Source organism: Mirounga leonina, unplaced genomic scaffold (assembly GCF_011800145.1).
Source record: "Mirounga leonina isolate KUSES-001 unplaced genomic scaffold, KU_Mleo_1.0 Mir_129, whole genome shotgun sequence".
In the NCBI taxonomy this organism is placed as follows: Eukaryota; Metazoa; Chordata; class Mammalia; order Carnivora; family Phocidae; genus Mirounga; species Mirounga leonina.
In genome coordinates, this window is record NW_023270323.1 from 48,457,650 (window position 1) to 48,480,540 (window position 22,891).

The 22,891-nt window shown below is 40.0% G+C and overlaps 1 protein-coding gene across 8 annotated transcripts in view; it reads right to left on the reverse strand.

The window, feature by feature from the left end:
- The window catches only part of N4BP2 (NEDD4 binding protein 2), an 89,795-nt gene extending 68,037 nt beyond the window's left edge, over window positions 1-21,758 (reverse strand). For 4 of the 8 annotated variants that reach the window (XR_004679252.1, XM_035005099.1, XM_035005097.1 and 1 more), the window contains exons 1-2: window positions 20,809-20,929; window positions 6,812-6,908 (exon numbers count right to left, since the gene is read on the reverse strand). The gene's annotated coding sequence lies outside the window, so the exon portion shown is untranslated. Of the gene's footprint in view, window positions 1-6,811; window positions 6,909-20,808; window positions 20,931-21,586 lie in introns of those variants that run through there. The other 4 variants (XR_004679254.1, XM_035005103.1, XM_035005098.1 and 1 more) reach the window with 3 other exon arrangements.
- Window positions 21,759-22,891: the final 1,133 nt, after the last annotated feature.

Below are 22,891 nucleotides of genomic sequence, written 5' to 3' on the forward strand. Positions count from 1 at the left end.
TATTATCCACCTTTTTGATTATGGCCATCCTAACAGTATCTCATTGTATTTTTTTGGTTGGTGTTTTTTTTTTTTCCCTCATTGTAGTTTTGACTTGCATTTCCCTAATGACTAATGTTGTTGACCATCATTACATTGCTCAATTAGCATTTGTATATCTTATCTAAAGAAATATCTATTCAGATCCTTTGCCCATTTTTAAAAGTAAGGGTTACTGTCAATATTATTTAGCTGTAAGAGTTCTTTATGCATTCTGGATAGGAGTCCTTTATCAAATCTCTTCTCCCATTCTGTGGGAAAGGACCCAGGCGCCCCATCCTTTCACTTTGTTGATGGTATCCTCTGAAGCACAAACATTTTTTATCTTGACGAATTTATCTGTATTTTTCATTTGTCACTTACACTTTTGGTGTCCTATCTAAGAAACCACTGCTGAAACAAAAGTCACAAAGATTTATGCCTATGTTTTCCTCGAAAAGTTTTACAAGTTTTAGCTTTTACGTTTAGGTCTTTAATCCATTTTTAATTAATTTTTGTATGTGGTATGAGATAGGGGTCTAAGTCAATTCTTTTTCATGTGGATATCCAGTTGTCCCAGTACCATCTGTTGAAAAGACTATTCTTGGGGCACCTGGGTGGCTCAGTCCATTAAGCATCTGCCTTAGACTCAGGTCATGATCCCAGGGTCCTGAGACTGAGCCCCACATCGGGCTCCCTGCTCAGCGGGGAGTCTATTTCTCCCTCTCCTGCTCCCTACCCCCCTCGGTTCGCGTGTTCTCTCCCTCAAATAAATAAATAAAAATCTTTAAAAAAAAAAAAAAAAGACTATTTCTCCAACGAATGGTCTTGGCACCCATGTCAAAAATCAATTGACCATAACTATAAGGGTTTATTACTGTATTCTCAATTCTATTTTACTGATCTATACATCTACTCTTTTTATTTTAAGATTTTATTTGTTTATTTGAGAAAGAGTACAAGGAGAGGAGGGGCAGAGGCAGAGGGAGAAGTAGACTCCCCACTGAGCAGGGAGTCCAATGGGGGATTTGATCCCAGGACCCTGAGATCATGACCTGAGCTGAAGGCAGACGCTTAACCAACTGAGCCACCAAGGCACCCCTATAAATCTACTCTTATGCCAGTATCACACCATCTTGATTTGTAGTTAAGTTTTAAAATCAGGAAAAGTAGGAATGCCTGGATAGCTCAGTCAGTTAAGCATTTGCCTTCTGCTCAGGTCATGATCCCAGGTCGTGGGATTGAGTCCCACATCGGGCTCCTTGCTCAGTGGGAATCCTGCTTCTCCCTCTGCCTGCTGCTCCTCCTGCTTATACTCTGTCTCTCTCTGACAAATAAAATCTTTAAAAAAAAAAAAAATCAGGAAAAGTGAGCCTTTGAACTTCGCTCTTCTTTTCCAAGACTTTTGACTATTCTGGGCCCCTTGGATTTACATGCAAAATTTAGAATTAGTTTACCAATTTCTGCAAAGAAGCCAGATGGAATATTGACAGGGACTCTGTCGAATCAGTAGATCCTAAGTCAAAGGTTTGTTTTAAAGCTTCCAACACCTCTGCATTTCATATAAAGTAAAAGCCCATGTTCTTAAAATGGCCTAGTTAAGATATGAAACAGTCTGGTTCCCTAGTAACTCTTTCAAATCATTTCTTGCTACTCTCCCTCCTGCTCTTTCTTAAATTCACCCAGAATTCTCCTGTTTCACTGCCCTTACACTTAAATCAAATCCTGAAATGCACTTCCCCCAGATATCTACCTGACTCACTCCTTACAAGACTTCACTTATAGCATCTTTGCAGCAAGGTTTCCCCTAACCATCCTATGCAAAACTGTACACACGCATGTTCTCTCCATCTCCCTTTCATTATTTTTTTCCTCCAAAGAAATTAACACCCTCTAATTTCAATGTTTATTTTGTTTAATGGCTGTATATACCCTGACACTAGAAAGTAAACTCTGAAGACAAAGGTTTTTGGCAATTCTGTCCACTCCTCCACTGCCATCACTAAACTAAATAAGTACCAAAACTGTATACCAATATCAAAACAATGTCTAGCACATAGTAAGCGCTCAATAAATTTCTGCTAGATAAATAAAGGATTAAGGCAAGGAAAAAGAAATAAGAAGAACAGGAAAGCCTTAGGTATAAAATTCTGAAAAGAAACAGTAATACTCAATAAAAATTTAGAAGTTTAACCCCATTAATAAAATGAAGTTAAAAGAATATTACTGGGGTGCATGGGTGGCTCAGTCAGTTAAACGTCTGACTCTTGATCTCAGCTCAGGTCTTAATCTCAGGGTCCTGAGTTCAAGCCCCACATTAGGCTCCATGCCCATCCTCCCTCCCTCCCTCTCTCTCTTTTTTCTTTTTTTTTTTTTTTTTAAAGATTTTATTTATTTGACATAGAGAAACATAGCGAGAGAGGGAACACAAGCAGGGGGAGCGGGAAGAGGGAGAAGCAGGCTTCTCGCCGAGCAGGGAGCCTAATGCGGGGCTCGATCCCCGGACCCTGGGACCATGACCTGAGCCAAAGGCAGACGCTGAATGACTGAGCCACCCAGGTGCCCCTCTTTTTTTCTTTTTTAAAGAGAACATTACTGTTATGTCAAATACTCTTATGTTGCCTAATAGACAAAAAATAATTTTCAAAATAATAATAGCCACTGTTGGCAAGTCTACAGTGAAATAGGAATTCTCATACACTGTAATGAGAATAAACTAGTATAACCTTTCTAGAAAGCAAACTGGCACTGTGTATCAAGGAATCTTAAATTAGGGGTGCCTGGGTGGCTCAGTTGATTAAGCGACTGCCTTCGGCTCCGATCATGATCCCAGAGTACTGGGATCGAGCCCCACATCTGGCTTCTTGCTCAGCGGGGAGCCTGCTTCTCCCTCTCCCTCTCCCTGCTACTCCACCTGCTATGCTCTCTCTCTGTCAAATAAATAAATAAAAATTCTTTAAAAGAAAAAAAGAAATCTTAAATTACAGTTAACCTTTGAACAATGTTGGGGGAGGTGTCAAGAACACCAACCACCCAGTCAAAAATCTACTGATAGCTTTTGACTTAACTACTAATAGCCTATTCTTGACTGGAAGCCTTACTGAGAATATAAACATAAAGTCAATTAACACAAATTTTGTAAATGTATTATATACTGTTTTGTTACAATAAAGTAAGCTAGAGAAAACAAAATGTTATTAAGAAAAATATAAGGAGAAAATATATTTACAGTACTGTACTATAAGAAATTTCCATGTGAGTGGATCCCGGCAGGTTAAGCCTGTGTTGTTCAAGGGTCAACTGTACTTTTATTCTTTGATCCAACAATTCCACTTTTAGGAATTCATCATAAAAAATAATCAGATTTACATATATAAATAGATATTTATACAGAAATGTTCAAAATACAGGAATTTTTTACAAAGAAAAACTAAAAACAACTAAGTAGTGAGAAAGGAATGATAAAATAATTTCTGGTGATAGTAAGTATAATTTACTAAATACTTCACAAATGCCAGCTAGAATGTTAAGATCATGATTTTACTTAACTCTTAAAATGGTAAGTAATATTATGCCTATTTTGCAAATAAGAAAACTAAGGACTAGAAAAGATAAGTATCAAGCTTAAGGCTCTTAAGTAGCAAAAGTGGGATTGAACCCAGATTTGTTAGACTCCACTAAGCACAATATCCATTTAGATTCCTAAATTGGAATTTTGTACAGTCATTAAAGACTATATTTTGGATAATATTTGAGAGTTTTTTTTTAAGACAATGTTCGAAAAGAAAGCAAGACACAACTCTAAATGTAATTTATACAGACACCCAAATGGGACTAGATTAGACTATAATATTAGACTGGAAAAGAAATCCCTGCGTAATGGGATTACAAGTAACTTTTTTTTTTTTTTAAGAGTTTATTTATTTATTTGAGAGAAAGTGAGACAGAGCATGAGAGGGGAGAGGGTCAGAGGGAGAAGCGACTCCCCACTGAGCAGGGAGCCCGATGCAGGACTGGATCCCGGGATTCCAGGATCATGACCTAAGCTGAAGGCAGTCGCTTAACCAACTGAGCCACTCAGGTGCCCCACAAGTAACTTTATTTTTAGCATACTACTCTTTTTATATACTACTTTTGCATTTTCCAAATAATCTATAATATATACATACTTCAATAATCAGGGGGAAAAAAAATCACTATTATCAAAGATGAATCTTAGACTTCCCCTATACTTCCTCCAGCTGGCAAACCATATATCCCTTCCACCTTTTTCCATTGTGTCTATTTATATGGAAAAAGATCTAAACATGTAGGTAGCTTAAGTGTCCAACCAATATTTAGTATAATGGGGAATTGCTATAAAAACATACACTACCACCCAAGTACCAGTTTTATTTTATATATCTAGATTATTTCAATTCCATTTATTCACTTGAGTAATGTTCAACTTTTATCAACTGATCTTATGCATCTTCCTTTTTCCATAAAGAGAGCCTTATTGATACACTAGTTTAAACAAGGTTATGTAGCTTCTTCACATACATACCTGACCTAGAGAGTGTATTCTAAAAGGATATGGAAAATAAGGATGGGTAAGTAAGGTTTGATATACTATGGAGAAATGTGAAAGAACTGGCTCAAATGAAGAACTTAAAAATAAATAATATAAATTTTTGTTAATAATGAGACCATGAATATTTAAATTTCATATACACATTTTCCAAGCTCTTCTACCTCTATTATTTAATTTTAACCTGATAGAGAACCTAACCAATATATACTTGCTCACTAATTATCATCAAAATATTCCCGCATGGTACGCAGAGGCCTTATCAACTTGAGTTTTTTGTTTTGTTTTGTTTTGTTTCAACAGATAAAGATATATGTTCTTTTAAACATTAAAAAAAAAATTCTGGGTTAACATGAAATTTATAAAAGTAGTAGAGTGAACATGAACTCTAACAGTGGTATGGCAATAGTCAGTACTGCCATTAAAGTGAATATACCAATAAACACCACTTCAAAAAATACCTTCCTATTGAAAGCTACATCATCAACACAACACTCACTAAAAAAATTTACCATGTCATTTTATGAATAAATCTGCTATATTTATATAAAGACTACTAATTTTAGATAACCTTTACAGAAAAATATCAGAATAACAAATTTCTATAACAATCAAGAAAGATATTCTATTTAATATATGCAATATCAACCATCTAGAAAGAACAGGCCTAAGAAAATTGATACTAACAATCAAATTTATTAATAATACTTTAGCTCCTTAAAATCATCAAAAAAAGAAAAACAAAAAGCATCTCTCTATAAGGAATATATATATGGGAGCCACGGGACTCAAAACATTGTATCATCCCAAACAAGATCAAGAAACATCTCTTTCAGAAACAAATGCTACCAAAACCAATCAATCCATCTTTACTGGGGATTAAGTCACCTACAAAATGATTTTAAGTGCACCACTGTGATAAAAGTAAGATAAATATTAAATCTGATCAAGGTACCAAAGGGTGTGTCACTAAAAAAAAAATAGCATTTATAGAAAATGTAATCAAATTAAGGTAACCAATAATCTTAAAGTGTATCTATCTGACATAAGAACTATTATAATCGATCACTGAAGACATCCTAAATATCCCTGGATAAGAGTATGGCTAAATAAATTATGATTAAAATCACCCTTTAGAATACTAGGCAACTATTAAACAGTTTAAGATAGAATGAAGAAACCAGATGTGTGTAGAAACCAGAAAGACCTCTGAGACATACTCTTAAAGGAAAAAGCCAGTTGCTAAATAATATACATATCTTGGCCAAAGAATCCAGGAAGTGTCTTAGAGTTCTTCAACACTTTCTATAATTCCTCATTACTTACTGCCAGTACTAGTCTTGCTTGGTTATTTTAGAGCCTCACATTGTTGGTTTTACCAACATATTTTCTTTCTTTTTTTTTTAAAGATTTAATTTATTTATTTGACAGAGAGAGACACAGCAAGAGCGGAAACACAAGCAGGGGGAGTGGGAGAGGGAGAAGCAGGCTTCCCGCCGAGCAAGGAGCCCAATGTGGGGCTCGATCCCAGGACCCCGGGATCATGACCTGAGCCGAAGACAGACGCTTAACGACTGAGCCACCCAGGTGCCCCCCAACATATTTTCATCTGTATGTGTTTATTTCCCCATTAGCCATGTTCCTTGATAACATAGATGATGATATATACTCCAATCTGACAGATAGCCATAGTCCCATACATAAAATAGGTGCACAAATAATATTTGCAAATGGAGAATATATAAAATATGAAGATGCATTTTAGAAACAGAAACTACAACATTAAAGAGGAAATATTAAAGGGGAAAAGCAGGGATGCCTGGGTGGCTCAGTCAGTTAAGCATCTGCCTTTGGCTCACGATCCCAGGGTCCTAGGATCAAGTCCCACATCGGGCTCCTTGCTTGGTGGGGAGCCTACTTCTCCCTCTGCCTGCCACTCCCTCTGCTTGTGCACTCTCTCTCTCTCGCTCTCTCTCACTCTGACAAATAAATAAATAAATCTTAAAAAAAAAAAATCTGAAAGGAAGCTGAATTAAAAAAAAGGGGGTGGGGAACAGGACTACAATATAGTTGTTTTACACAACCACAAGCTCTTTGAGAAATTCTAGTAACAAAATCCGTGATTACATTTTCCTTCTGAGAGATTTTTTTAATCACTCAAATAAAAATGTTTGAGAACCTATGTGTAAAATATTCATCCTCTATGACTTTAATAATACTTACCATCTGTCCAACATTGATGCTAAGAACGTGCTTATTAAGGCCACAGTTGATATCTACAAACTCTACAGCTCTTCCTGTTATTCAACATGTCTTCTTACTACAAAAAAAAAATACATTTTATACATATAATAAAAGGCAAATCTATATCAAACTATAATCCTAAATGAAATCAAAGTTCAAAACATGTAATACTTATAACCTAAGTACATATGATATTCCACAGAGAAAGGCACAAAAGTAAAAAAAAGACAAAAAAGGCCAACCTCATTTGCCACCACTAGAGGTAACTATAACCCTCTGGAAATGGTTATATTAAAGGAACAAACTAAGCATTTATTCTCCAGGTAGAACATTATTTCAAGATAACAAAATAGCCCAAATTGATGAGGGAAACTTCTTCATAGAAGATGACTATGCAAAAGGAATGTAAAAGGAACAACAGAATCTTAATATTTCTAACAAGTAGCTGAACAAGAATCAGCAATCATCAATGAAGGCTAAAATCATTAGGTGAAACAGGTTGATAGAGATTTACCCGGAGCCAAAGTGCCATCCACAGATGACTTACAGATGCAAAAAGAAAAAGATAACTTTTCAATAAAATGATCTGGTTGTCACCTGGTGATGAAACACAGCATCAGAATGATGGGACAACTAAACATTATGTGCTCTTAATATGAAACAATATGAATACAGAGCATCACTTTTATTTAGTACTCTTCCAAAAATCTTTAACCTGAATCTGAAACACCTTTAGATATAACTCCAAGTTTAAATATGGGGGGGGGGGGGGCCGGCGGCGGGGAGACAGAAGGAGAGAGAGAATTCTAAGCAGGCTCCAGGCTCGGCACAGAGCCCAACATGGGGCTTGATCTCACAACCCTGAGATCATGACCTGAGCCCAAGTCAAGAGTCCGAAGCTTAACTAACTGAGTCACCTAGGCAGCCCCTAACTCCCTGTTTATAGAAAATATAGGGGATAGAGGAAAAAGTTCTACTACACCATGAGTAAACGATCAGCAATACAAAAAATGTCAGACATTCTCAACAGAGCTAACAAATCTGTATCACGGAGTAAGAGAGGGAGGGTGGTGAAGAGATAGCTAAGAGAGGCAGTTCTATAAAAAAAAAAAACTCAAGAGATAACTAAATGCAATAGGTAGCTCTTGATTTGAATTTGGTATTAAAAAAAAAACAATAAAAGGGGCGCCTCAGTGGCTCAGTCAGTTAATCATCCAACTCCTGATTTTAGTTCAGGTCATGTTCTCCAGGTTGTGAGATCAAGCCCCACGTCACACTCCACCCTGGGCATGGAGCCTGCTTAAGATGCTTTCTCTTCCTCTCCCTTTGCCTCTCTCTGCCTAAAAAAATTAAATTAAAAAAAAAAACAAAAAAACAATAAAAGAGGTTTTGGGAACAATTGGAGAAATAAGACTATGGTATGAGTATTATATATTAGGGAATTATGATAATTTTGCTAGGAATAATCATGGTTTTACAGCTGTATCAGAGAATATCCTTTTTCTGGGATATATGCTAAAGATAATATGTCTTCTTATAATTTTTTTAAAAGAGCAAATTTCAAACTAAACCCTTAAACAAAATTGAGCAAAGTCCAAAATATATACACCTATAACATAAATGTATAATACTCAAAAAGGAAAAACCATGGGTGGCTTTTCCTGGGTGGTTCAGTCGGTTAAACATCTGCCTTCAGCTCAGGTCATGATCCCAGGGTCCTGGGATTGAGCCCCACGTTGGGCTCCCTGCTCAGCGGGGAGTCTGTTTCTCCCTCTCCCTCTGGCTTGTGCTCTCTCTCACCCACTCTTTCTCTCTCAAATAAACAAAATCTTAAAAAAAAAAAAAAAAAGAAAAGGAAAAACCAAAAAACAAATTCCACTTGCCACCATTAATTTACTTTTAAATGGTGCAGGATATTTATACATACATACACAGATATGTAAAGTAAATGTGGCAAAATTACTAACAATTATTTGAATCTAGAAGGTGGGTTCAATATACTATTCTACTTTTCTATATGCTTAAGTATTTTCCATTTGTAAAAGTTCTTAGAATGTACCATGCTTCAAGTAAACTTGTTTGTCTAGTCTACAAAGTAAAATCCTTTTTTAATCCAAATACCAACACTTAATTTGAAACTTCTAATTCAAATATGCCAAGTTTTCATAAAGCAGAGTAAAGGTTGTATCTGGTTATCTATCCATATGCATTCTGAGAAGAAAAATTCAATCATGCTATAAGTAAAGGGAAGGAAGAAAATCAAAGAAGAAATCTTTTTTTCTTAAGATTTTATTTATTTAGGGCGCCTGGGTGGCTCAGTTGGTTAAGCGACTGCCTTCGGCTCAGGTCATGATCCTGGAGTCCCAGGATCGAGTCCCGGGATCGAGTCCCACATCGGGCTCCCTGCTCGGCAAGGAGTCTGCTTCTCCCTCTGACCCTCCTCCCTCTCATTCTGTCTCAAATAAATAAATAAAATCTTTAAAAAAAAAAAAAAGATTTTATTTATTTATTTGAGAGAGAGAGAGAAAGAGCACAAGAGTGGGGTGAGGGGCAGAGGGAGAAGCAGACTCCCCACTCCCCGCCTCCCCCCCCGCAGGGGACTCTGGGATCATGACGTGAGCCAAAGGCAGACACTTACCTAACTGAGCCACCCAGGTGCCCCTGAAAGAAGAAATCTTAAAGGATAAAACTGAAGGAGGGGCTCCTGGCTGGCTCAATCAGTGGACCATATGACTCTTGATCTCAGGGTTGTGAGTTTAAGCCCCACATTCGGCGTGGAGCCTACTTTAAAAAAATTAATTTTTTTAAATGAAGAAAAGGACCTTGAATTGGGGCAACAGCTATCTGCTCAGCGGCAAGTCTGCTTCTCCCTCTCCCTCTATGATCCCTCTCCCTCTGTGATCACTTTCACTCTCTCTCAAATAAACACTCTTAAAAAAAAAAAAAGAAGAAGAAAAGGACCCTGAATAGCCAAACAACCTTGAGAAATTAAAACAAAGCTAAAGTCTTTGTTTCCTGACTGGCTTCCTGATTTCAAAACATATTAACAAAACTACAGTAATCAAAACTGTACGGTACTGGCATAAAGAAGCAGAAGAACAGCTGCAATAGAATATAGAGCCCAGAAATAAACCCTCACATACACAGTCAAGTAATCTTTATTTACTTGAGAGAGACAGAGACAGAGAGAGGGAGTGAGCACAAGCGGGGGAAGGGGCAAAAGGGAAGGGAGAGGAAGACAGAAAGAATCCCAAGCAGACTCCACACTGAGCATGGAGCCTGACGTGGGTCTCGATCTCATGACCCTGAGATCATGACCTAAGCCAAAACCAAGAGTCAGTCACTCAACTAACTGCACCACCCAGGTACCCCTACAGTCAAGTGATTTTTGACAAGGATACGAAGGCTACACAATGGGGAGAGGATAGTCTTTTCAACAAATGGTGCTTGAAGAACTGGATATCCACATGCAAAAGAATGAACCTGGACCCTTACCTGATACCATATACAAAAATTAACTCAAAATGGGTTAAAGACCTCAACGTAAGACCTGAAACCATAAAACTCTTAGAAGAAAACATGGCAGAAAGCTTCATAACATTGGACTGGCAATGACTTCTTGGTTATGGCACCAAAGCACAGGAAACAAAAGCAAAAATAAACAAACAGGACTATATCAAACTTAAAAAAAAAACTTTTGCACAGCAAAGGAAAACAATCAACAGAGCAAAAAGGCAATCTACAGAATAGGAGAAATATTTGCAAACCATATATCTGATAAGGTGTTAATATCCAAAATATATAAATAACTCTTACAAGTCAACAAAACAAACAAACAAAAAAAACCCCTCAATTTTCAAAATGGGCAAAGGACTTGAACAGACATTTCTCCATAGGCGATTGATACACAAATGACCTACAAGCATATGAAAAGATGTTCAACATCACTAATCATCAGGAAATGTTAATTAAAACCATAATGAGATATCACCTCACACCTGTTAGGATGGCCACCACCAAAAAAAAGGGGGCAGGAACAAGTGTTGGTAAGGATGGGAAGAAACTGAAACCCTTGTGTACTGCTGGTGAGAATGTAAAATGTGCACCAGCTGAGTAATATATAGAATTGCTGAGTCCTATATTATATACCTGAAACTAATTTCACACTGGATGTTAATTATACTGGATTTAAAATTTTAAAAATAAAAATAAAATGTGCAGCTGCTATGGAAAACAATATGGAGGTTCCTCCAAAATTAAAAATAGATTATGATCCATCAATCCCACTTTTTGGGTATATATCAAAAAGAAATGAAAACAAGATCCCAAAGAAATATTTGCACAATCATGTTCATTAAAGCATTATTCACAATAGCCAAGAAGTGGAAGCAACCAAAAATGTCCATGCAACATAAATGTTCATTAACAGAAAAAAGGATAAAGAATACATGGTGTACACACAAACACACATGATGCAATAATACGCAGCCTCAAAAAAGGAAGGCAATCCTGTTATATGCTGCAACATGGATAAGCCTTGAGGACATTATGCTAAGTGAAATAATCCAGTCATAAAAATGCAAATACTGTACGATTCCACTTATATGAAGTATCTAAAGTAGTCGAGCTCTTAGAAACAGCAAGTAGCACGATGGTTGCAAGGGGCTGGAGAAGAGGAAGAAAAGGAGAATTGTTTGATGGGACTAGAGCTTCAGTTCTACAAGATGAAAACATTCTAGAGATCTATTGTATTAACAGTGCACATATAGTTAACATTACTGTACTGTTCATCTAAAAATGGTTAGGATAGTAAATTTTATGTTATATGTTTACCAATTTTTTTTTTTAGATTTTATTTATTTATTTGAGAGAGAGAGTGAGAGAGAGAAAGAGCACAAGAGGGGGGAGCGGGAGAGGGAGAAGCAGACTCCCCGCTGAGCAGGGAGCCCGATGCGGGACTCGATCCCGGGACTCCAGGATCATGACCTGAGCTGAAGGCAGTCGCTTAACCAACTGAGCCACCCAGGCGCCCCTGTTCACCAATTTTTTTAATAAAACTATAGGGGTTTAGGGAGGTGCCTGGGTGGCTTAGTCGTTAAGCGTCTGCCTTTGGCTCAGGTCATGATCCCAGGGTCCTGGGATCAAGCCCCGAATTGGGCTCCCTGCTCGGTGGGAAGCCTGCTTCTCCCTCTCTCACTGCCCCTGCTTGTGTTCCCTCTCTCTCTGTGTCTCTGTCAAATAAATAAATAAAATCTTTTAAAAAAAAAAAAAAAACCAAAAAAACCTGTAAGGGGTTAAAACTACAAAGGGAAAAAAATAAGAGAAGATGATTTAGCAGGGAAAGAAAATGTTCACTGAAGAGAGTTGGAGTCAGGGATGCCTGGGTGGCTCAGTGGGTTAAGTGCCTGCCTTCAGCTCAGGTCATGATCCCAGAGGTCCTGGGATCAAGTCCCACATCGGGCTCCTTGCTCAACAGGGAGCCTGCATCTCCCTCTGCCTACCTCTCTCTCTCAGTCTCTCCCTGACAAATAAATAAAATCTTTTAATGAAGAGAGTTAGAGTCAGAAATAGAACAGAAAAGAAAATCACAAATAGAAACCCTGAGAAGTGAATTATGTTAGTTACAACTACATAATCAATTATCAACTTTGGGTCCTGTGATAGAATAGATCTCCTGGATCTCTTTAGCTCCAGAAACTATATGCAAAATACTATCTACTAGGATTGTACATATACTATATCCATCCCCTACTCAACCACTTCTTTCCTATGAACCATCACCTACCAAAAAGCCTCCATCCTCTCCTTTCTGCCTTTAAAAAGTCTAAAAGTTCAAATTCCTGCACTGGAAAAACGGTTTAGAAATTTGATTTTCTTGGGGCACCTGGCTAGCTCAATCAGTAGAGCATGTGACTCTTGATCTCAGGGTTGTGAGTTCGAGCCCCACTTTGGGTGTAGACATTACAAAAAATAAAATCTTAGGGAGGGAGGGAGGGAGGAAGGAAGGAATTTAATTTTCTCAATACACCCAGAGTTGATAAGCATCAGATTTCTTAACTGAGACTAACCAAATTCCTAGTATTCCCTACACTGTTTTGTAAAATAATAATTTACATTTGTTGTTTCAAATTCCCACTTCCTGTTTGTCTTAATCCAAAGCAATCTTCCCCCTACTGGTTTTTCTCTGGCTGCCCCTTCTCAGTCTCCATTGATTTCTTCTCTTTTGCTCTGTCTTTTCAATGTCATGGTTCCCCTGGATTCTGTCTCCCAACTTTCTGCTCCACCAGCTTTTTCTAGGCCCATCTAAACCCATGGTTTCAATACCTGTAACTACAACTCCAGCCCAGAATTCTCTCCAAAACTCCAATATACTTAACTGCCTAACAGTCATAGCCACTTGGATATTACATAGGCCCTTCAAGCCTGAGAGGTCCAGCTTAAAATCCTTCAATGACTCTACAGTTTTCAAGATCAAGTTCCAACTCCTAGGGAAAGTACTCAAGGACTTCTATGATCTGGTCTCTTATGTACCCCTAGCTTCCTCTTCCTCTAGTCCTCCTCAGGTGCTCTCTATTATTTCTGTATCTAATTATTTGTTTCCCCACACAAAGTAGGACATTTCACATCTCTGTGCTTCACAAATGTTCTGCCCAAAAGTCCCTCTACACCTTTCCACCCAACCCATATTTCTTGGCTTAGTTAACTTTCCTTCAGAAGGTTTTTCTGCTATCCTAAAGTCTGACTTAGACACAGCTCCCACTGCACCCTAGATATACCTCTATCTTAGCACCTCTGTATTTACTTGCTTAGACCACTAGTTGATAAGCATCTCCCAGGTAATGTGTTATTTAGCAAGCAAGAGCTCAATAAATATTTGTTACATGCCAGCACAAACCAAAAAGCCAAATTAGTTCTTTAAAATATTAGACTTCCCAGGGTGCCTGGGTGGCTCAGTCGGTTAAGCATCTGCCTTTGGCTCAGGTCATGATCCCAAGGTTCTGGGATCAAGCCCCACATCTGGCTCCCTGCTCCACGGGGAGCCTGCTTCTCCCTCTGCCTCTGCTTCTATTTCTCATGAATAAATAAATAATTTTTTAAAAAAACAAAATATTAGACTTTCCACTTTAGTACCTGGAATACTCACATACGTAATACTGAGTATCTCTTTTTCACAAATAAAGTACCTAAGAAAATAAATTTATAATCAGAAGAATGGTTAAGAATTATAATGAATATTCTTTGTGTCCGCCCAGAACTCCTTCTCCTCCCCTGGTCTGTTAGAAAACAGACTCCTGACACATAAACGAGCACATCACATGATCTAAACTAAACTAAGCATAGCACCTCATCTCCTCAGCTGCAGGAATCAGTCAAGGGATGGACATGTGACCAAATCTACCTAAAACCTTGTACATAAGGCTCTAAATAGATAAGCCTGTGCTGGCAGGAACCAGGTCCCACCATGTGAAGCATATCCACAATGGGAGAAACGGCACCAGTATGCACAGATTTTAAGTATAGGAAGGACCTACCTATGGGCAAGTTCCTACCTTAGTCTTTATGGCCATCTCTATCCATACAATTTCTGTTATATGGTTATTAAGCCAGTAACTTTTCCCTTGAAACAGGCTATTTCAAACTGTATCTCTGTTACTTGCAATCCAAAAAGTCCTAACAAACAGAGAAACTGAATATATGGAAATTTTATGTAAAGATGTATTTCACTGACGCTATAAAAGGGCCTACCTAGTATGCCTTTCCTAACTTAGAAAACTTTCATCTGGGGCGCCTGGGTGATTCAGTCAGTTAAGCATCTTTCTTCAACTCAGGTCATGATCCAAGGGTCCTGGGATGGAGTCCAGCATCAGGCTCTCTGCTCTGCGGGGAGTCTACTTCTCCCTCTGTGCATGCGCTCTCCTCTCCGCCCCCACACCCCCATCTCCCTCTCTCTTGCAAAAATAAAATCTTAAAAAAAAAAAAGAAAGAAAATTTTCATCTAACATATAGTGTCTCCTTCCCTTCCCTACTAGGTAAACCCCAAAATAACTACTTAATTCCCTCCATGCAAATCACATCATTTTTTAAGATAGTCAATTCACCTCTTTCTTTCACTACACCCTAACCACTACATGGTGAGATGACAGATAAGCAAACTATAACAATGTGATAATACAGAGTTGGCTAGGGAAACAAACAGAAGACATGGAACAAACATTAAACCAGGCCTTGAGATATCAAAAAAAGCTTCCCCATAGAGCTATCATCTTGACTGAGACCTGAAAGACAAGTATGAGATAACAAAACCAAAGGGGAGGGAAGCAGGGAACCAGAGAAGGCATTCCAGACAGAGGGAAGCTCCTGTACTCAGGCTTAGATTTAACAAACCTGGCATTTTAAGAAAGAAATGCCAGTAACTGAACATGACTAGCACATTGAAAGCAAAGGGAAAAAGTGAGAAGGGATGAAGATGAAGAGGTGAATAGAAACCAGATCATGAGGATCCTGAAAGCCAAATTAAGAAGTTGACTTTATCCTAAAGATGATGAAAAGTCACAAAAAGGTTTTTTAGCAGGGAAGTTATATGTTCAGCTGTGTCAGATAGATTACTCTGGCTAAAATGGGGGGGGGGGGGGGGAAGGATTGGAAGGCAAGACTGGAAGCAGGGATAACCACTTAGGAGGGGATTGATGAGAGAGATGATGCTAACCTTGAGCAGGATGGTAGCCTTGGGGATAGGGAAAAGGCACAGAGGTAAGAAATATTAAGAAGAAAGAATCCAGCAGGGCCCAGTGATCAATCAGAATGTGAAAGCAAAAAGAGAGGACAAGGAATAGCCCATGTTTCTGCCAAGTTATTATTCACAATGTCTACTATTTACTAAATTCTTACCACACATACATTATCTCATTTAATCTTCCCCTAGAAAGAAGACCGAAAAGAAACAGTCTATTCTGTATTTTTGGTTTGAGGATGGGAGACGGAAAGTTGTTAATGACTATAGTTTGGGATATGCTTAGTACTGATGGTAGCATACAAATGGACATGTCATGAAGATAGATGATACATGAGTCCACTTATCAGGAAAAGAGCTTTGGGTTGGAGACAGAGAATTACCAGAATACAGATGGTAAATAGAGAAATATTTTTAAAAGTAAAATATCTCTTCTATTTATGCCAATATTTATTTAATACCTACATACCTAAAGTAATTAGGTTGGGACCAGTGTTAGCAGGGGAAAAAAAGGAAGATTCAGTGAAGCTCAGTTAGTAGAGGGAGGGAAGAAGGAGCTCAGCATAGCAGTTAAGTGTATACTGGAAATATATCAAAGGTTCAAAGGTTAGGGGGAGGAGGACAGAGAAAACAGTAAAACACTCCAGGCAGAAGAAATAAAATTCAAACACAGAATTTAAAAAAAAAAAAAAAAAAAATGCCCTGCTTTGGGGCGTGTGGGTGGCTCAATTGGTTAGGCAACTGACTTGATATCAGCATAGGTCCAATCTCAGGGTTGTGGGTTCAAGCCCTACGATGGGCTCCACTTTTAAATAATTAATTAATTAATTAAAAAGATACCCTGCTTCAGAACAAAAAAAAAGTAAATATCATTCATGTCAGTTTCCCAAAGTAACTCTTAAATTTAATGAATAGAAGATATATAAAAATGTTTTTCTTAAAAAAAGTAACATGGGGAAATTCCCTCTACTAAATACTACTGCATTTTTTTTTTTTTTAAGATTTTATTTATTTATTTGAGAGAGTGAACGAGCACATGAGAGGGGGGAGGGTCAGAGGGAGAAGCAGACTCCCCACTGAGCAGGGAGCCCGATGCAGGACTCCATCCTGGGACTCCAGGATCATGACCTGAGCCGAAGGCAGTCGCTTAACCAACTGAGCCACCCAGATGCCCCTAAATACTACTGCATATTATTGAGGGGTGCCTGGGTAGCTCAGTCTGTTAAGCGACCAACTCTTGATCTCAGCTCAGGTCCTGATCTCTGCTCAGGTCTTGATCTCAGGGTTTTGAGTTCAGGCCCCACATTGAGCTCCATGCTGAGCATGGAGCCCACTGAAAAACAAACTAATGCATATTATGCATTATGAAATGGTACAGTCACAAAAATTCAATAAAAGATTGAGGAACTATTGTAAGAAATCAAGAGTCCAGAAAAAGTCCTAACTATATCTCAAAATTTACATGTAATAAGATAGGCTTTCCAAAACAAGAAGATTAAAGTTTTTGTTTTGTTTTTTTTTTTAAAGATTTTATTTATTTATTTGAGAGAGAATGAGAGAGAGCACGAGAGGGAAGAGGGCAGAGGGAGAAGCAGACCCCCCGCCGAGCAGGGAGCCCGATGTGGGACTCGATCCCGGGACTCCGAGATCATGACCCGAGCCGAAGGCAGTCGCTTAACCAACTGAGCCACCCAGGCGCCCGAGATTAAAGTTTTTAATAGTGATAAAATGATTTAATAGTAATTTGTAAAACAATTAAGGTGGTATCACCTTAGAATTATAAATTTATGCTTAGAATTTATCCTAAATTGATTACAAAGTTAATCTTAGAAATATTAGAAAAAACTGATTATCACATCTGTAGAACAATGAAATTTTTTAATTTGGAAATATGAAGCAATAACAAAGGAAAAGAACGATGGATTCATGTATGAACATTTTAAACTTCTGACAAATAAAATAACCAAAAAGTAAAACAACAAGCTAGAGAAAAATATTTTCAAGAAAAAAGACACTAATAACCATATATTTGGACCATTCTCAAAATTTTAAGAGAAACAGATGTAACAGATGATCAAAGGATATGAACAATCCATGTTTAGAAAAATAGTGTCCACCATCAGTCTAGTGAGGTTTAGCGGAATTGATAGACCCAGAGCCAGTGCTCAGCCAAGTGCAACATGTAGGTTCTTCCTGCTACTAATTGCACTAATAGTCATAAAAACCTAGCTGGCATAGCTAGTTTCTTCCTCCATGGAAATTAATGAAATGATTTTTTTCAATTTTCAAAGTTATGTGAGTTTGGATAGCACAAATTAATTAACCTGAATCTAGACGTACTACTAAAATAGTTTCTGGAGAACAAGGCTGAGATTCTTCCAACAGTCTGCCCACCTAGACATATTTTAAAACTTTAGTACAGTGGGTAGGAAGGTACTTACTTAAAAGTAAATTCAATAAACCAAAATTCAGAGTAATGTTAAAATCTGTATATGATTTAAAAAAAAAAATCTGTATATGATCTTACATAAGTAAATTGAACTGTAATGTAGAAGGAAAAAATGTTTATGTGACAAACTAATATACCTTATTTCATCAATTTTAAGACATTTTTACATTTCTGCAGTAAGGACCATCCTAAAATCAATGGCATATCACAGTTACTTGGAGTTTTTTTTGGTTTTGTAGAGGTACATAAAATAATCCATCTTACAACTGATGGGAGGAATGGTAGATATTTGGAAATGTCATGATTTACTTGATATCAAAGGTTTTGTTTCAGAGGGCCACAAAAAGAATATGCTAAGAGTAAGGTTCTGGGTCACAAAGATCCAGAATTGACTGAATCCTGGCTCTGCTAAATACCAGCTGGCTTATATTGGGACAACTTTCTTCACATTTCTCATATTGTCTGCCTCCTCATCTGTGAAACAGTACCAATAATAGTGCAAATCTCATAGAACTGTGAAAATTAAATACAGCAGCATATATACAGTGCTTAAAACAGTGCCTGGCATACATACATACATACACACACACATGCATATATACATATATATATGTATGCACATACATAAACAGATATGTGGTGGCCACTTTTATTACTATAAGGATGAAGGTGATTAGGCCGATAATGACTTCTGACTTATTCACTGCCTGGCATGGTAAATATTTTTTAAAATGTCAATCTCAAAAATAAATAAATAAATAAAATGTCAATCTCTTCTTTAATTCCTAAAACTACTTCTGAAGGCATTTAATAGGGATCTATTAAGATTCAATATCTGGCCTGACATATTCTTCACAAGACTGACAGCATGAGTTTGCATATAAAAAACTGAAGGGAAGAAAGGCAAAAATGATAGCTGTTTCCCAAAATTCACATTGACTAATAAATGGTTACTGTTTTGCATATCAAAAGACAAGCACAACCATGGATAATCATGAAGACAGAAAAGGAGATTCTAAAAGAAGGAAAATCCTCAGATATTGTTAAAAAAAATATGCACCTACACTGATATTTACTTAGCCTCTACTGTGTACAAGGTACTAAACCCACTTCAATAAAGGAAAAATATTCTTCTGATAACCTAAGCCCACTTTTTCTATTTAGTCCAACACTTGGTCCTCTTTACTCTTCCCCTAAAAGCTATTAAAGTCAACAGGTACACAAACTGACATTCGTCAGTACTGTATGCTGGGTTTCTGCACTGGGATTTTGCACTTTTTTTTTTTTCCATTAATATACTAGTCTTTTTTCATGAACTAAATTGTAGGCTCCTCATACAAAAGCAGCCATTTCTTCCCTATTCTTCCCACCATCTCTACCACTGCAGCCCCCTTATTCTGGCAGAACCACTTAAATGATAAAGGCTCTATCTAGCATAGAAACTAAAAATTATTGATTTAAATTCTGACCTTTAAAAACGAACAGTGTTAGAAAACTGAACAAGCCAAGCATCAAAACACATGACGTTTACATTTCTTAAAGTGTGTAAGGATTCTTTCATTGAAAATTGAAAGATGGTTCAAACGAGTTACAAAAGAGAGCTGGGTGTTTGAAAGAAAAAATAATAAAAACGGAACGAAAAAGCTGATGCTGGGATGAAAAGATAACATTAAAAAAAAAAGTGAGAGAAGAGAGGCATCTGCACATCAGTCATTGTTTTCCCAGAGACCAGGTTGATCACCAGGATTTTCTTCTCTGCGCTCAACCAATCCCCACCTTTTCTGAGTTAACCAGTCTCCAGGCAAGCAGCGCTTCTTGATTGGCTTAAAGATGTTGAGTAGAAAAACCAGCCAATCCTGCCCTCAAGTCGGAACTGCGCTATGGAGACATTACAACCACTGCATGGCGAGAATGTGTACAAACCTGTCCCTGCTACAAATACCAGATTCCTAGTTCTAAAGGCTGTTGCGAAAAGGAAGATTCTTTATAAGCCACACCAAGCGTGATCTGGCATCTACACTTTATTACTCTAGCTCTCTGAAGCGGGGGGTGGGTAGTGTTGACTGTTTTAATCAAAAGAGCCTAAGGAATAAACTGTGCCCCCGGTCAGATGACTCACTCTATCGAGGACGGATTTCCAAACGAACATCTCGGAGAAGGTCCGGATGACAGAAGGGTTCAAGCAAGGTCCCGGAGAGGATCAAAGTTGCGGTGGGGGAGGGGGTGCGGACGAGGGTCAAAGAGGCACAAATACCAGGGACCCGGGATGTCTCCCCACAGTATCCAAAATCGGAACGTGTGGCGTGAGAGGCTGTGTTTGGATATGAAGAAGTGAGTAAATAAACGGCTTTGCTAGGACTACGTGCTCGGGAGGGTGGCCCGAAGTTCCGAGAAGGCTCCGCCTGGGAAACGCCGAAGGTGCTCGGAGGGGCACAAGGTCAAGTCCCGGCGGGAACCGACAGGGAAGCAGCTCCGGGGGGTCGAGAGGGGTGTGTCTGGGGCCTGGAGGCCCGCCCGGGACTGGGAGGCCGGGAAAGCGGCCGCGGCCCCCGCCTTCGCCCGGCCTCGGGCGGCACGCCAGGACCCGCCTCTCACCGACGCCTCACTTCCCTTCCGTCCAGGCGGCCAGGCCCGCGGGCCGGACTGGAAGCGGCCCGCGCCGGCCCCCACGTTCGGGGACTTGGGCTTCGGTCGTAGCGCCGCCCGCCGCTGCCTCAGGCCCTTCGCTTCGGCTCGGGGCCCCGGGATCCCTTCCCTCCCGGACCCGCCGCCCCGCCTACCACCCGCTGCCTTTACCTGCTCCGAGAGCGGGTGGAGGGCGTCGAGGCCGGGGCCGCGTCGTCGAGTGCGCGACGCGGCGCCGCGAGTCCGCAGCCCTTTCCCGCCGCCGCCACTGCGCTCTCCGGCGCGGCGCTGGGCTGGCGAGCAGCGGCGGCCGCGGGGGGGGGGTATGGGGGGGAGACACGCGCGGCGAGTGCCGGGCGGGGAGACACTGCCGCTCTCTGTCCGGCCCGGGAAGAGCAGCCTCGCCGCCGCCAGCCGCGAGAGGGCGGGTGGGCGGCCGAATGGGGAGGGGTCTCGGGAAGTAGGGAATGGCTGCCACGTCGTTCAGGTGGCTCACCGCCCTCCGCCTCCCCCACACCAGCCGGCTCCCCGCCGCGACCTCTGGTTCGTCCCCGAGCTCCGCCATGGCGCGTCGGCCCGCCCCGCGGGGCCGGCTCCGGAGACCGGGCCCGCGGGCGCTCCCGCCTCTCCCGCTCCCTCAGGAGAGCGAGTCCGGGCCTGGCCGATTCTGCCGCATCGGACCCGTCCCTCCACCACCACCACCACCACCACCAAAAAGCTCCCCCGAAATCCTGTTTCCCCCTTTCCTGGTGGAGCGGCCACAGGGAGGAGCAAGCCCTTTTCAGTGTGTCGAGTTTTCGGGGAAGGCGGGAGCTGTTTGGAGCCCGTGAACGTTATCAATAAGGGGCCCCAAATTTTTGCCGAAGTAAAGGGCGCGGGAAACCACGGCTGTTTCTAGCCCTCTGCACCCTCCCAACCCAAAAAGCAAAACAGAAACACAGGGTCGTACTCAGTACTGGTCGAGGCGTGGGAGGAAATAAGAGCCGGGGCGGGCCCGCCAGCGCGCGGGTCCCGGCGGCAAGTTGGGAGGAACGGCGGGGCGAGCTAGACCGCCTCAGCATTGCCTCACTGGGCTGTAGACTCGGGGCGTGCAGGGCCGCGGCGACGGGCGCGCGAACCCGGCAGTTGCGCGCGCGGCGTTGCCCGCGGAGGTTTCCGGGCGCGCCGGCCGCCTCGCCGGCGGGAGACAAAGGAGTTGACGGCGGCCGCGGCCGGGACGGAGACTGTCGGCTCCCAACCAGCGCTGCCCACGTCGGTCCGACCACGCTTGCGGAAGCACCAAACCGTGGGTTTGTTTGCAATGCGGCGCTGCAGGCACTGACCTCTGCCCTCCAGTTAGAGCTTCGGTTTTCAGATGCCGAGAAAAAGCAACGAGGTTTTCTTCCCTTTTGCGATCACTTAACTGTTAGCCCTTCTCCTACGCCTGCTCCGTTTCTTCCCCTAAAGTCTGCTTTCTTTAGTTGGTTTTTTCCGTGTTCTGACGTGAAATCAATGTTTTCAGGTGCCTGAATTTTTCACCCTTGCTTTCTGGTGGTGATGGTGGTCTTGCTGATCCTTTTTTTTTTTTTTTCTCCTCTGTTCTACTCCCTTTGCAATTACTTTTTATTCCACCTTCATTGTTTTTCATAGAGAAACAAAATAGCGTCCTGACAAAGTATTTCTTTGCGTCCAAAAGACAGACTGTCCGTGTTGTAGTAATTGCTTTAAACTGAGTGGAAATTTGGGATAAGTTCAAGTGGATTTTTATCTTCATCTGGGTCTAACTGGAATACCTACTCACACTCAATGAAAACATTCTAGTGGGGTTTTTTTAGAATCAGAAATTTTTAAGCAGACACCTCAGGATGGTAAATTTTCTAATGAAACCAACTATACACAAAAATACAAAGGTTTTTTTTTCTTTTGTATTTTTTTTGTATTATTAGAGATCCTTGAGTCCCAATATTAAGAAATTACAATACAAAAACCTTTACTAACGTTTTTATTAAATTTCAAAACAAAAATTTTAATAAAGTACACAGAATATCAAGATATAAATAGCTATTGCTGAGAACCTAACATTAACTCTGCCTCTGAACAGCAATTAAAAGAGACTAATAACAGTGATATATGCCACTTTAGAAATGAAAGAACCCTAGTAATTATGAACTTCAAACAAATCTAGCAAATTAGTATCAATTTTGTTCGTATGAAATATGTTCACCATGGTAATAAAAATACATTTAAATTCTTGATTTTCCTTTGAACATTTTAA